The sequence below is a fragment of the Narcine bancroftii genome, chromosome 3 (genome assembly GCF_036971445.1).
Source record: "Narcine bancroftii isolate sNarBan1 chromosome 3, sNarBan1.hap1, whole genome shotgun sequence".
In the NCBI taxonomy this organism is placed as follows: Eukaryota; Metazoa; Chordata; class Chondrichthyes; order Torpediniformes; family Narcinidae; genus Narcine; species Narcine bancroftii.
The window spans coordinates 184,756,378-184,770,324 of NC_091471.1; the positions used below are offsets into that span (position 1 = coordinate 184,756,378).

At 39.5% G+C, this 13,947-nt stretch overlaps 1 protein-coding gene and 1 long non-coding RNA gene across 2 annotated transcripts in view; one reads left to right on the plus strand and one right to left on the minus strand.

Annotated features, from left to right (window-relative positions):
- LOC138757923 (uncharacterized) overlaps positions 1-8,221 on the minus strand; it is a 58,750-nt gene extending 50,529 nt beyond the window's left edge. The window contains exon 1 of the long non-coding RNA XR_011353994.1: positions 8,068-8,221. This is a non-coding gene — a long non-coding RNA (uncharacterized lncRNA). The remainder of the gene's footprint in view (positions 1-8,067) is intronic.
- wdfy3 (WD repeat and FYVE domain containing 3) overlaps positions 7,882-13,947 on the plus strand; it is a 444,121-nt gene continuing 438,055 nt past the window's right edge. The window contains exon 1 of the mRNA XM_069926060.1: positions 7,882-8,210. The gene's annotated coding sequence lies outside the window, so the exon portion shown is untranslated. The remainder of the gene's footprint in view (positions 8,211-13,947) is intronic.

The window sequence follows — 13,947 nt, forward strand, 5'->3', positions numbered from 1 at the left end:
TCGAACCAATTTAAATTAAGCAGGTCAACTAGGCAGGGATGTCCACTATCTCCCTCACTGTTCGCTTCAGCAATAGAACCATTGGCAGAACTGATAAGAACAAAAAATAAAATAAAAGGGATAAAAATAAAAGAGAAGAAATATAAAATCAGTCTATTTGCAGATGACATCATAGTATACTTAACAGAACCAGAATTATTAATAAAAGAATTACATAAGAAATTGAAGGAATATGGAGAAATAGCGGGGTACAAGATCAACGCAAATAAAAGTGAAGCAATGCCAATGAATAATGCGGATTTCACAAAGTTTAAAAAGAATCACCATTTAAATGGCAAACACAAGCAATCTGATACCTAGGTATTAAACTACATAATAATTTAGGCCATCTATACAAATTAAATTATCAGCCATTAATTAAGAAATTACAAGATGACTTAGAACATTGGAAAGATTTACCACTAACACTGATAAGAAGGGTAAATTGCATTAAAATGAATATCTTCCCAAGGATACAATACCTATTTCAATCGTTACCAATTCCCTTAACAAAGAAATTCTTCAATGAGCTAAAGAAAATAATAGGGAAATTCTTATGGAAAGGGGGGAAACTGAGGATAGCGCTAGATAAATTAACAGAATGGCACAAACAAGAGGGTCTGCAGCTACCAAACTTTAAAAATTATTATAGAGCAGCACAATTAAGATATCTATCAGATTTTTATCAAACAAGAGAAAAACCAGATTGGACCAGGATAGAGCTAAATAAAATAAGGGAGAAGGTACCAGAACATATACTTTATAAATGGGATGAAAAACTGGTGCAACATGGAAGTTCACCAGTACTGCACCATCTGCTCATTTGGAAGAAGGTTCACGTAGAAAGGAAAAAAACAAATTACCAACTACCAAAATTATTATTGACGCAAAATCAACTAATCTCTTTCACAATAGATAACCTTTCCTTTAGAGAATGGGAGAGAAAAGGGATTAAAAGAATAGAAAATTGTTTTTTTGGGAAATAATTTATTATTATTTAAACAAATGAAGTACAAATATGGAATAACTCACGGTACAATGTTTGCATACCACCAAATGAAAACCTACTTAAAGGACAAATTGGGAAGCAGACTGCGGTTACCAGAAGGAAGCAGCTTTGAATATGTGATTACAGACACAATGATAATTAAAAGATTTATAACAAACATGTACATCAAGCTGCAAGAGAAAGAAAATGATGAAATACGCTGTAAACCCAAACAAAAGTGGGAACAAGATCTAAACATAAAGATAAAAAATGAAATATGGGAAAAGCAATGCTCCGGAACTATGAGAAATACAATAAACACGAGGTTACGCGTGATACAATATAATTGGTTACACAGGCTATATATCTCGCCCCAAAAGTTAAATAAATGGGACCCAACAGTATCAGATAGATGTTATCGCTGTAAGAAGGAAACAAGAACAACAGTACATGCAATTTGGGCATGTGAGAAAGTGGAAAAGTTTTGGGAAGATCTAAATCAGGTATTAAATAAAATCACAAAAAGCAACATACCAAAAAAATCCAGAGATCTTTCTTCTAAGTAATATAAGAAGAATTAGGCCTCAAACTGGATGAAACACAAAAAAGATTTATTATGATAGCCTTAGCTGTAGCAAAAAAATGTATAATGTCAACCTGGAAATCAGAAGAGAGCCTGAGAGTACAGCAATGGTACATAGAAAAGAATAGATGCATTCCATTGGAAAAAATAACATATAATTTAAAAAATAAAGTCACATTATTCGAAGAAATTTGGGAACTGTACATGGAACACAACAGAGATGGCCTACTGCAGACCTGCACCCTCTAAAATAATAGAATGAGAAGACGAAATTAACTGACCCAGTGTGGAAAAGTAGATGACACAATTTTCTTGTTTATTTTCATTGTGTGATGACATTGTTTAATGGGTTTATTATATTGTATATGTTGAACGTTTAATGGGTTTGGATGGGGGTGGGAGGAGGGGGGGGAAAAGGGGAGAAAATGACACTGTGTATATTCAAGAGGGATTTTGGTGTGTATTTTGGTTAATATGGTTCATAGTGAAAAATTTTAAAATAAATTAAAAAATGTTAACAGTATCAGCATTGATTACAAGTTACAATTATCAATTTTATACTGTTTTCTGTAGAGTTCAAGCCCTTTTCGTCCCCCTCCCTCCCCAACCCCCACATTTGACACTTAACACTGAACTAACCACAGTTAGACACAACATTCACGACACTCACAACAAAAGATATAAGACATATATCAGGGGTTTATGGGCTTGTTACAACATGGCAGCCAGTGCTCAGGCTGTTTTGTTCTCTTGACTTTTCCTGGTTGGGATGGGATGGAAATCCCCTCCCCCACCACCGATTAAGGGATAGACGAGGAAGGTAGGGCGGTGCAGCGTAATGGTCCACACTATAATTGTGCTGCTATGGAATTTAAGTATGGTTGCCAATTTTCAAAAAAATGTTATATTTTTTTCTCAAGTTGTAATTTTCTCCAGGGGAACACAGGTTACATTTCTGTGTTCCAGCAAGTAATGCTCAGGCAGGAGTCAGATTGCGAGGTAACCGCTATGCACTTCCTGGCCACTGCCGATGAGATCAATACAAATTGAATTTGAACAGGTTCATTTTAAGTCTTATGCCCATATGTTTCCCAACAGGAACAATTCTGGGTCCTGTGAGAATTATTTACCTATAATCTTTTATAGGACTTGGCCTAGTTCCACCCAGAAGGGTCTAAGATTCTCTTTCTTTCAGGCCATGCAGAATTTCCACTTATCTGTAGTGCAAAAAAGCTATACTCAAAAAACGATATGTATACAAAAGAGAGAAATGTAAACAAAGAACAAAATGTAAACAGACGTGCATTACAGAAATTAAATATTCAATAATAAATAATGTGGAAAGTAAGAATCTCCAATTGAGTTTGTTGTTTAGGGTCTGATGGTGGAGGGGGAGCAACTGTTCCTAAACTCAGTGGTACAAGTCTTGTGGCACATAAATCTCTTTTTGATGGCAGCTGCAAGAACAGAGCGTGTCCTGGGAGGTGTGGACCCTTCATGACTGCTGCTGCTCTCCAACTGCAGTGTTCCTTGTATATTTTCTCAATGATGGGGAGATTTTTGCCTGTGATGCACTTGGCTATGTCCACTATCTTTTGCAGGGTTTTCCGCTCAGAGGTATTGGTGTCCCTATACCAGATCATGATGCAGCCGATCAGCACACTTTTGGCAAAGGTTTCAATGTCATACCAAACCTCTGCAAACTCTTGAGAAAGTAGAGGCACTGATGTGCTTTTTGCACAATGATATTTGTGTGTTGGGTCTAGGAAAGGTCCTCCGGGATAGTGTCTCCAAGGAATTTAAATTTGCTCACCCTCTCCACCTGATTCCCCCAGTGATCACTGGATCACACACCTCTGGTTTTCTTCTAAAGTCTTCATTCATCCATCTCCAAGTGATTTTGTCTATTGACACTACCTGCTGTCATGTCATTATGTACTTTGCCCTTTACATAGTTTCAAAGTATTTTTTTTTAAATATGAATCAAATTTTTAAACAGATCCTATTGATTTATGACAAATTCTTAACAAGGAATTAATGTAATTCTGTAAATAAATATTCCAACTGGAATTTTTTGTATGTCACAAGTAAAAGTAAGTATATTTGAGATGTGGTTTAGGTAAATGTGGCAGCCAATCTGCAAGGCCCTCTGGACAGTTTTTTTTTGTTTTTTCCATGGTTGATGGTAAATATTAATTAGGATGCTGGATAAATTCTCATTCTTGTCTGAGAATTAACTAAGAAGCCGAAAAATACATTTATCAAATCGAACTACCCTTGTCTTTCAAATGGGTTGTTAGCAATGCATTTGATTGCACTGCATGGTAATTTTGTTCTGATGGCTTATCTGAATTATGCCTGCCTTCATTTAATTCTAACCTATGATACTGGGAGCTCCTGGTAGTACTGAAAGTGTGCATGTGCCAAAAATGCACACTTATTCAGATGCTGACAGCCATTCCAAAACTGAAACTGACATGGGAAATGGTGGCAAAAGTGGAAGAGAGTAGTCTGCCAACATTTCAGATGCTGCAATGGTGCTTTCAGTCAACAAGAAAGTACAAGGGATATTCTTAATCTAAAGGGAGATAGGAAACTTATTCAGAACTTTAATGTCAAGAAGCAATGAGGTAATTTTTTGTGTGGAAATGGTGGCCATGTGAAACACATTTTAGATTCAGAATGGATTCATGCAAATCAACTATGGAAGTTCAGACTACAGCGGTTAACTTTGAGACCAATAGTGTACCATCACCAGAATGGCAAGGTGCAACCCAGGAAGAAATAATGCCATGAGGACCATGAACATGATGTCCACACTCAGGAAGACATCATGGCCTTAGAGTCCATCACTCAGTGAACTGAACCCATTGCTGCCCCCTCCAAAAAAAAGTCAGTAATCCACAGATAATCCTATGACCCAAGGTCCATCATTCAAGGATCTTCTCAATCCCCTCTGCCTGGAAAGAAGCCACTAGTAAAAGCAGACTTGTAAAATGTAGCTCTAACAGCCTGCTGCTACTCAGACTGTGAAACATCCATGGCCTTATTATAACCAATACCATTTCTTATCAACCAACATCACAAAACTTTTTGGATCCATCCTTTCTCTAAGCATTGACATCTAATTAACAATGTAATTTCAGGAAAAAAGACCAGCAAGATATGAGTGTGAATAAGGCCATGTACGCCACAGATTGCAGGACAGATCACAGGCTCATTATATCCAAACTCAATCTCCATATTTCCACTAAGAGTTGTCACCACAGCACAAAGTCTTTAAATAGCTCAGTATAAACAATCACAGGATGATGGAGTGAAACAGGAGTTTGTAGTAGAGCTTGACAACTAAGAGGCTAATTTGGATCTTAGTACAGAGGATGTAGAGGATGATTGAGCCTTATTCAGAGACACCATAAATAGATGTTCAAAGGTCAGTGTCAAATGCTATATGTCTTCAAGGAAAGGTGTAATCCTGATTTAAAATCCAACCAAGACACTTTACATGTTATGAAAGAAGGAAAAAGCACCCTAGGACTTCAAGGACACTTCAATCACTTCAAGCACAAGGGGAACCTTCAAGTCTATGATAATCATTGAAGAATCTCTTTACCCTCAATAAACTCCTGTTAAACTGATCGCTCAACTTGATGAAACTTTACCCCCAGAAAAGCAATGTGGCTTCCATGAAGGCATGGAACAGTGGACACAGTCTTTACAGAAAGACAACTCAAAGAGTAGTGCCAAGAATAAAACTGTAGCCTGTTCACAACCTTTGTTAATCTTATTAAAGCTTTCTGCACTGTTTTGTCATGTGAGCCTACGGAAGATCAAGGCTCCCCCGAAACTTTCATCACAATTGTCTGACAACCCCATGATGATATGATGAACAGATAATAGTGATTAGTACAATGCTATTGCACTGCCACCAACCTGAGTTTGCATCTGGCGCTGTCTGTAAGGAGTTTGTATGTTCTCCTCATGTCTGCATGGGTTTCCTCTGGGTGCTCCAGTTTCCTCCTACCCTTCAAAAAGTATGGGTTTGTTGGTTAATTGAGATATTTGCTATCATGGGTTTAAATGGCCAGAATTGGTTTTTACCATGTTGTAAGTAAAATGAAAAATGCTTACAAGACATGGGCAACATACAGCAGATAAGCCAGACAGCTTAAGCACTTCCACATGACTTGTCTGTGCAGAATACTTTACATCAAATGGAACGACAAGGTTCCAGACACACAGATTCCGTCCTAGACAAATCTCCCCAGTACACTATTTAATCACAGAGCCAATGGGCAGGGCATGTTGGAAGTATGTCTAATGAAAGAATTCCAAAGCAGCTACTTTATGGAGTATTGACTCTGGGCAAATCATCATGTGGTGGACAGAAAAACAGAGATTAGAACACCTCTTTGAACACCCTTTAAATATTTCAATATTGGCACACACCATTCACTGGGAATAACAAGCATTGGATTGTTCTGTTTGGTATACATGCAGAAAAAGTGTTGAAGCTAAATGGAGAAAGCATAGAAAAGAATCTCAAATCAAGAACCACTAATGCTACAGCATTCATTCACTTCTGTCAATGGTGTTAAAGGAACTTTATAGAACAGTACACATGGGACAAGACCCTTCATCCCACTCGGTGTGCTCCGATGATGACTAAATGAAACCAAATGTTTTCTGCTTGCGCACAATCAAAATCCCTCCAATCCATCCATGTTCATGCCTTTTTTCTCAAAGCCTCTAATTATTACTATTATATGTGCTTCCTCCATTACCTCTTGAAACCTGTTTCAGGCACCTGCCACCTATTTCCTTTTAAATTTTCTTCACCTCAAATGCATTATCCTCAGTATTGTATTTTTTTAATTTCGGCATACAGCACGGTAACAAGCCCTTTCACCCACAAGCCCCAGGCTCCCAATTGCACCCAATTGACCTACAACCCTGATATATTTTGAAGGGTGGGAGGAAACCCACACAGATACGGTAATTGATAATTTTATCCTGGGTAAAAGATTCTTACTATTTTGCCAATCTGGGCCTTTCAAATTGTAGAAACTTCTATCAGGTCAAGGACGAGAGGCACAACTTAAGGATTGAAGGATATGGAAGAACAGAGATATGGAAGAATTTCTGATGGCTTATCTGAATTATGCCTGCCTTCATTTAATTCTAACCTATGATACTGGGAGCTCCTGGTAGTACTGAAAGTGTGCATGTGCCAAAAATGCACACTTATTCAGATGCTGACAGCCATTCCAAAACTGAAATTGACATGGGAAATGGTGGCAAAAGTGGAAGAGAGTAGTCTGCCAACATTTCAGATGCTGCAATGGTGCTTTCAGTCAACAAGAAATTCTTAATCTAAAGGGAGATAGGAAACTTATTCAGAACTTTAATGTCAAGAAGCAATGAGGTAATTTCCTGAGCCAGAGGGTTCAAGATTCAAGATTCTTTTATCGTCATGTAATAAAACAGAAAATGTAATATTACATGAAATTTTCTTTAGTCCACCTTAAGGCAACATTCTGGTAAATCGCCTCTGCACCCTCTCTATAGCTTCCACATCTTTCCTGTAATGAGGTGACGAGAACGGAACACAATACTCCAAATCTGGTCTCATCAGAGATTTGTAAAGTTGCAATATGACCTCATTCTTGAACTCAATCCCCCGACGAATGACGACCAGCATCTCATAGGCCTTCTGAACTATCCTATCAATCTGCACAGCAACCTTGAGAGATGCATGGATTTGGACCCCAAGGTCCCTCTGTTCCTCCACACTGTTAAGTATCCAACCATTAACCCTGTACTCAGCCTTCAGCTTTGGCTTTCCAAAAAGCATCACCTCACAGGTATTCAGATTGAACTCCATCTGCCACTTTTCTGCCCATCTCTGCATTTAGGTCATTTCTATGACAAACAAAATATCCTTGTCAAAGTTGCACTTACTTGCCCTCCCTCGCATTTTAAATCAGATGATGAAAGTATTCCTTTCTTGCTTTTCAGACACCTAAAAACACTGGTGTAAGGGAGTTCAATTTAAGCACAAAGTAAAGAACTACCCGCACGGCAGCAGGAAAATCACACACATTTCCCCTTGGCGCTCAACAAATCCCTCACTGGAGGACCGGTGGCGGGGTCCACCAGCGCCGGCAGATGGCACCAATGCCGCCCGGTGCGGGAGTCTGCGCGTGCGGTCAGCAATGGCCTCGCCCCGCCCCCTTGTGGCGCTGGCCGCGGCTCGCTTGCAGTGTGCGGTCGCTGCCACGGGGGGAGCTCCCGGCCCGTTTGCTGGGGGGAAAAAAAAAACGAGGGAGTCAGGAGCCGGCGATGTTCCTCCCTCGGAATCGGACGTTCGCTTAATTCAGCCGCGGGGGGAGAAAATGGCCACCAAGAAAAGGGGCAACGGCGGCGAAAGAAGCAGCAGCAGCCGCAGAAATCTAACCAGTGCTCCGGCATCCCCCGACGCCATCGTCTTCCAGCGCATCGCAGGGTAAATCCCGAGTTGGAGAGAACGGGAGAAGAAAGGAAGCACCAACCTTCATCTCTCCTTCGTCCGCTCCAGACCTTTATTTTTAATTCCCCCTGGTGAGTGAGTGTAAAATGTCTCCCCTCCAACCCCTCCCTCCCCCCCCCCCAGTTCATCAGGTGCCATTGGAAACAATGGCACGGACCGCCCCGCAGGGCCAGCGGTTGAAAGCTGGGACGGGCTGGTGGTTTGTATCGATGGGAATGTATCCGGCGGGCTGGTTTCCGGCTCTGGTGTTGGGGAGGGAGGCTAACGGCCGCGGCTCGCGCGCCCCCCCCCCCCCCACCCCGGCTCCGGGGCGGGGGGCGGTGGGGGAAAAGGGGAGGGCAGGCCGACGACACCGACCCCCTGTGTCTGGATTTTTCCCTGGGCTTTAGGCCGCTTCCTCGCCAGAAATAATTGGCGAGCCGCCCCCATCTCCCATTTAACGATCACTCTGCAGCACCAGTGCTGTTTGCGATCTGGGGGGTGGGGGGGATGGTGCCGCGACATCTCCCCTCCAGGCTTCCAAGCAGACATTTCTGACCCTGTTAGGTGGCGGAGAAACCGCTTGACATTTTGTTAAATGCCCTTCATAATATGAAATTGCGGAGTAGCAATGGGGAGGAACCCCCCCCCCCCCCCAACAACCGCAGGCGCTGGGAATCAGAAGTAAAACGAGGAATGTTCCAAATCTGGAACGGGGCAAGTTTCAGCAGGTCGAGTTTCAGCTTCACAGATGCTGCCTGATCTCTTGAGTTTTTCTCAGCAATTTCGGTTTGATGGTCGTTCTGGATCGATCGATGGATAACCGTGGGGGAAAGATTTCCGTCATAACTTGGTCTTGATGAAATTTTTGAATTCTGTCTTTCTCCAAAATCAAATGGCAAATTAAGCTACACCAATTATGAAACATTTTTGTCCTTGCTTCCACCCTATTTGAAAAGTGCTTAGTGTTTATATCTGTACTCCTGTAGAACTGGAATTCTCGAACAGCAAATCATTTGATTTTTTTTTAACCCCATCGTAGTGAAAGATTTGTTACCAAATGATAACCATAAAGGTTGACAGGTCATTGACCTGAAAAAATATTAGCTATTTCTTTCCCCAGAGATGTTATCTGTCCTGCATCCTTGTGCTTTTAATTTTACATTTTCTGCTTATCATTTGGCTTGGTATATTCACATTGTTTCAATTTGTGCTTATTTTTGGAGCTGTCAATATTTTTCCCAGTCGGTGGTTAAAATTTCCTTGTAAATACAGGTGCTTTAGATCATGATGGAAATGGGGTGAGATCAGTACATACAGTAAATTAAAATTGGAAGATTGTGGAATGTCATTTGCCAGTTTCATAACAATACTGAAAGAAATTTAACTGCAATTGTGATATTATAAAGTTTATGACAAAAGAAAGATAGCTTCAGTTTGAAGTAATTGTGACTGAATGATTTAGTTTCTGAATAAAATTTGTTCAGTTCCCTGATTGGACACCTGATAGTTACTTTAGTGAAACATAATCTTTTCATTGGAAGAAAGCTTGTGTCATAAGAAGGTCAAATCAGATCAGATACCATTTATGGTCATGTAATAAAACAGAAATGGAAAATTACACAAAATTGTCTTTAGTCTGCCATAAGGTAGACAAAGATTCACCGTTAGCATTGCCCAACACCCCTTACAGTCAGAGAAAAGAGAAGCAAAAGAGAATCCCATCAGAGTGTCCATGAACTCGCCTCCAGTGCTCCCATAGATTCTGCAGCCACACATGACTCCAGTTCAGTTCAAACCATCAGCAACCCAAGCCCAGATCTAAATCTCTGATGTGATTCAGCACCCAGGGTCCTTAGGGAGCTCTTGTCACCAGTAGCCTTTTGAATCTAGTTCCAATACCTGGTTCTCATGAGCCAGTCTCCATCAGCCTGGTTCAAATCCTTTGAACTCAAGTCTCCAGCAGCCCACAGCCTGTGTGGGCTCCTTGATTGTAGGTCGCCAACAGCTCGCTGTCCATGGATTCTTCAGCCACAGAGCCCCTTACTGGTCAGCTGACATGCTCTGCTTTAGCTCCTCAGGGTCGTCTCATCTGCTTCTCAACTGTGATCTGTTTTCCCTGTTACTGGTGCCCTCCAAACACAGTTGCCGCCATGTTGGGCCCAGACCCACAGTTGCAGGATTTAAAATAAAACTCCGTCCCTGTGCGGAGCTGTCAACAGTAGTTATATCATTTATTGCATTTTGTGAGCCATCTTTAAACTCCATTAGTAGCCAAGTCTGTACTTGCCAGAATTTACGAATTTCAAATGTCTGTACACATCTTGTTGAGTAGAGAAAATTTTTGTAATTGCTTCTGAAGTGAATTGAAAAACAAATTATGGGGTGATGAATTAAGGTACTTTAAAAAGGGCAACAGTGCTGCAAAATGTGCATTATCAAACATCCATTGTAAACTGGAGAATTAAAAAAAGATGATGAAAATGAATGTATTGAAACATTTCAGTGCAAGTATTGTTCATTTTTCATTGTACAACAACAGTTGTATCATTTGGTTTAGTGTATTGTTATTTTAGACTTGGGATGACCATCTCCATTTTTATCCCTTCAATTAGTGCCAGCTAGTGCTGAGTGCAAGGTTATCTCTTATGCTCTTGTTTGGGACAGCGTTCATTTTATTGGTGTTAGGTATAAAAATCTTAATTTGAATTGGAATTGTCATGGGAGAAGAAAATGGTAAATTGACGATTAATCTAATAATTTGGTTGCCTTAAAATCAGAATGTTATTTTGTGCCAAAGCCCATGATCACCCATTTTGGAGCCCCTAAATAAAGGAGCTTTGCTGTACAATTTGTGACATATTTCTGTGGAAGATTGCTGCAGGTGTCTCAAGTTCTTTCATGTGATGAATTGGCAGGCTTCAATGCATCATAACCAGACAGTTGACGCGTTATTTAAAAGGTCAGTGTACCAGGATGATGGCTAAAATTATAAAGAAAGTTTAGGGTGAGTTAATTTCATACTTGTTTCTTCCAGCTGGAAAAAACTCAGCCTTAAATTTCTTTTGACATTTCATCTTATATTGCAAACAATGATAAGCAATGTATTTAATGTCCTCTTTATTGAATACATTATTTGAGATTTTCTTTGATCTTATTTGCTTAATTGTGTGCCTTTTTGACCTCCCATTTTTTTTAAAGTAGCCTCTTAACTTTCCTACGTTCTTGGTTGCACCTTCCAAGGTTTTCAGTTCTTAGTACGTGATATCAAGAAATTGTTTTTTTTTAATCTGTACCTTTTACCCACAAAGGGTACACAGGCCCTGAACTCTTCACTATTTTATCTTTAGCCCCTTTCACACTTGCAAGTGATCCCAGGAATTAACCGCCAATCAGCTTTTAAAGTGCCTAGTGTGAAAGCAAAATCAGCTCAATGCCCGTGTCAGATTATGTCATTTCACTCTGGGGAATTGATGGTCTCGACCCCTAGTACAATCCCAGGCGTCTGCAGATGCTGGCGTTCCAATCAGGCAAGTGTGAAACGAGCAATTGCATTGTGGGATTGAAATGACCCAAGTTTTTGCATGAGTGCAGGAACATGAAGAAAGAAAAGATTAAAATTTCCAGAAGCCATATCATTAAGGAATATTAAAGCAAAAACACTGGTAAAGGCTTTGGAAAGATTTTTCAGTTTTTGGATTACCTAAAGAGATCCAGAGTGATCAAGGATCTAACTTTGTCTGGGTTGTTTCAGCCGTTGATTTATGAGTTGGGAATAAAACAGATCACTTCATCTACATACCATCCTGAAACTCAGAGCTTTGGAAAGATTTCATTCTACTCTTAAAAATATGATGAGGATTTATTGCCTGGAGAATGGGAAAGATTGGGATGAAGGTATTCATTTACGGTTATTTGCAGCAAGAGAGGCTGTGCAGGATTCATTAGGTTTCAGCCCTTTGAAATTCTGTTCAGGTTAGAGGACATTAATGTTGTTAAAAGAACAGTGGGTTAATGAGGATGTACAGTTGGACTTGCTGGATTATGTTTCAAAATTTAAAGAAAGGTTACAAAAAGTGTGGACTTTGGCTCGAGAATTTAGAAATGGCTCAGGGTAAAATGAAGCATTTATTTGACCAGCTCAAGTGAGGAATTTTAAGACATGAAGTAAAGTTTTAATTTTGTTTCCTTTGAGAACTAAATTTTCTAGACCGTACATAGTTAAATCAAAACTGAACATGTTAACTATGTTGTAAACACTCCAGATTGTAGGAATAAAACTCAGGTTTGTCACATAAATATGTTGAAACCTTATTATGAGGATAAGGGTAGTGGAGAACAGTCTGTATCAGAGGTATTAGTTGTTGACAGGGTTGAGGAAGTTATGGATCATATTATGAAAACAGAATCTTGTGAGGGTAACCTTAAAGAAACCATGGTTCCTGTGTGCCTGTTGAACTCAGCAATTTTGGGAAATCTGGAAAAAAGGTTTGGCCATCTTAAGTCACAAGAACAGATGCAGTTGAAAGAATTAATTTTGAAATATACAGATTTGTTTCCTGACGTGTGAAAAAGGACATCAGTGATTTATCATGATGCGGATGTGGGAGAGGCAAGTCCCATAAAACAACACCCATATAGAATAAACATCCAGAAGAGTAAAATTATGAATCAGGATGTGGACTAGATGTTGAAAAATTATAATATTAGACATTTGAACTCCGATTGGAGTTGTGTTTTGATACCTAAACCAGACGAAACTGTTAGGTTCTGTACAGATTACAGGAAGGTTAATTCAGTAACTAAAACAGATGCTTATCTTATTCCGAGAATAGATGACTGTATTGATAAAATTGGGAAAGCTAAATTTCTTACTAAGTTGGATTTGTTGAAGGGTTGCTTTTGTGAGCCTGAGAGAGGAGATTTTAAAACAGGATAATGGCATAGCATTTCCTTTAAATTTTCTAAAGCTCTCTGACAAACTTTAGTCCACACAAATTTCTCCTCTTTCTTCAATAGATTGGTTAAAGGAAGAGAGAGGAAAGAATATTTTGGCTTTTGTAACTCCATCTGGTTTATACGAGTATAATGTGTTACTTTTTGGGATGAAAAATGCCCCTGCAGCATTCCAGAGGATGACTAATACAGATGCTTATATTGATGACTTGGTCACAAAAAGTGACACATGGGAAGAACATCTAAGAGAATTGGACAAATTGTTTGCAAGATTATTTAAACCAAACTTAACTGTCAGTTTAACAAAAAGTGAATTTGCAAATGCCACTGCAAAATACTTGGGTCATGTAGTTGGTCATGGCAAAGTTGCACCTATTCAAGCTAAGGTGAATGCAATTTCTGAATTTCCTATTCCCAATGGCAGGAAAGAAGTGAGAAGGTTTTTTTTAGGAATGGCAGGATATTACAGGAAATTTTGCAGACATTTTGCTGAAGTTGTTCTTCCTTTTAACCAATCTATTGAAGAAAGAGGAGAAATTTGTGTGGACTAAAGTTTGTCAGAGAGCTTTAAAAAATTTAAAGGAGATGCTATGCCATTGCCCTGTTTTAAAATCTCCTGATTTTGACAGACCATTTTCTTTAGTAGTGGATGCTAGTGATGGGGTAGCAGGTGCAGTTTTGTTACAAAAACATTATGAAATTGAACATCCAGTTGCCTACTTTGCAAAAAAAATTCAATATTCATCAAAGGAACTATTCCACTAATGAGAAGGAACTATCGTCTATAATACTTGCTCTGCAGAATTTTGATGTAAATCTTGGTACCTCTCATGAACCAATTGTGATAATTACTGACCACAATCATATGGTGTT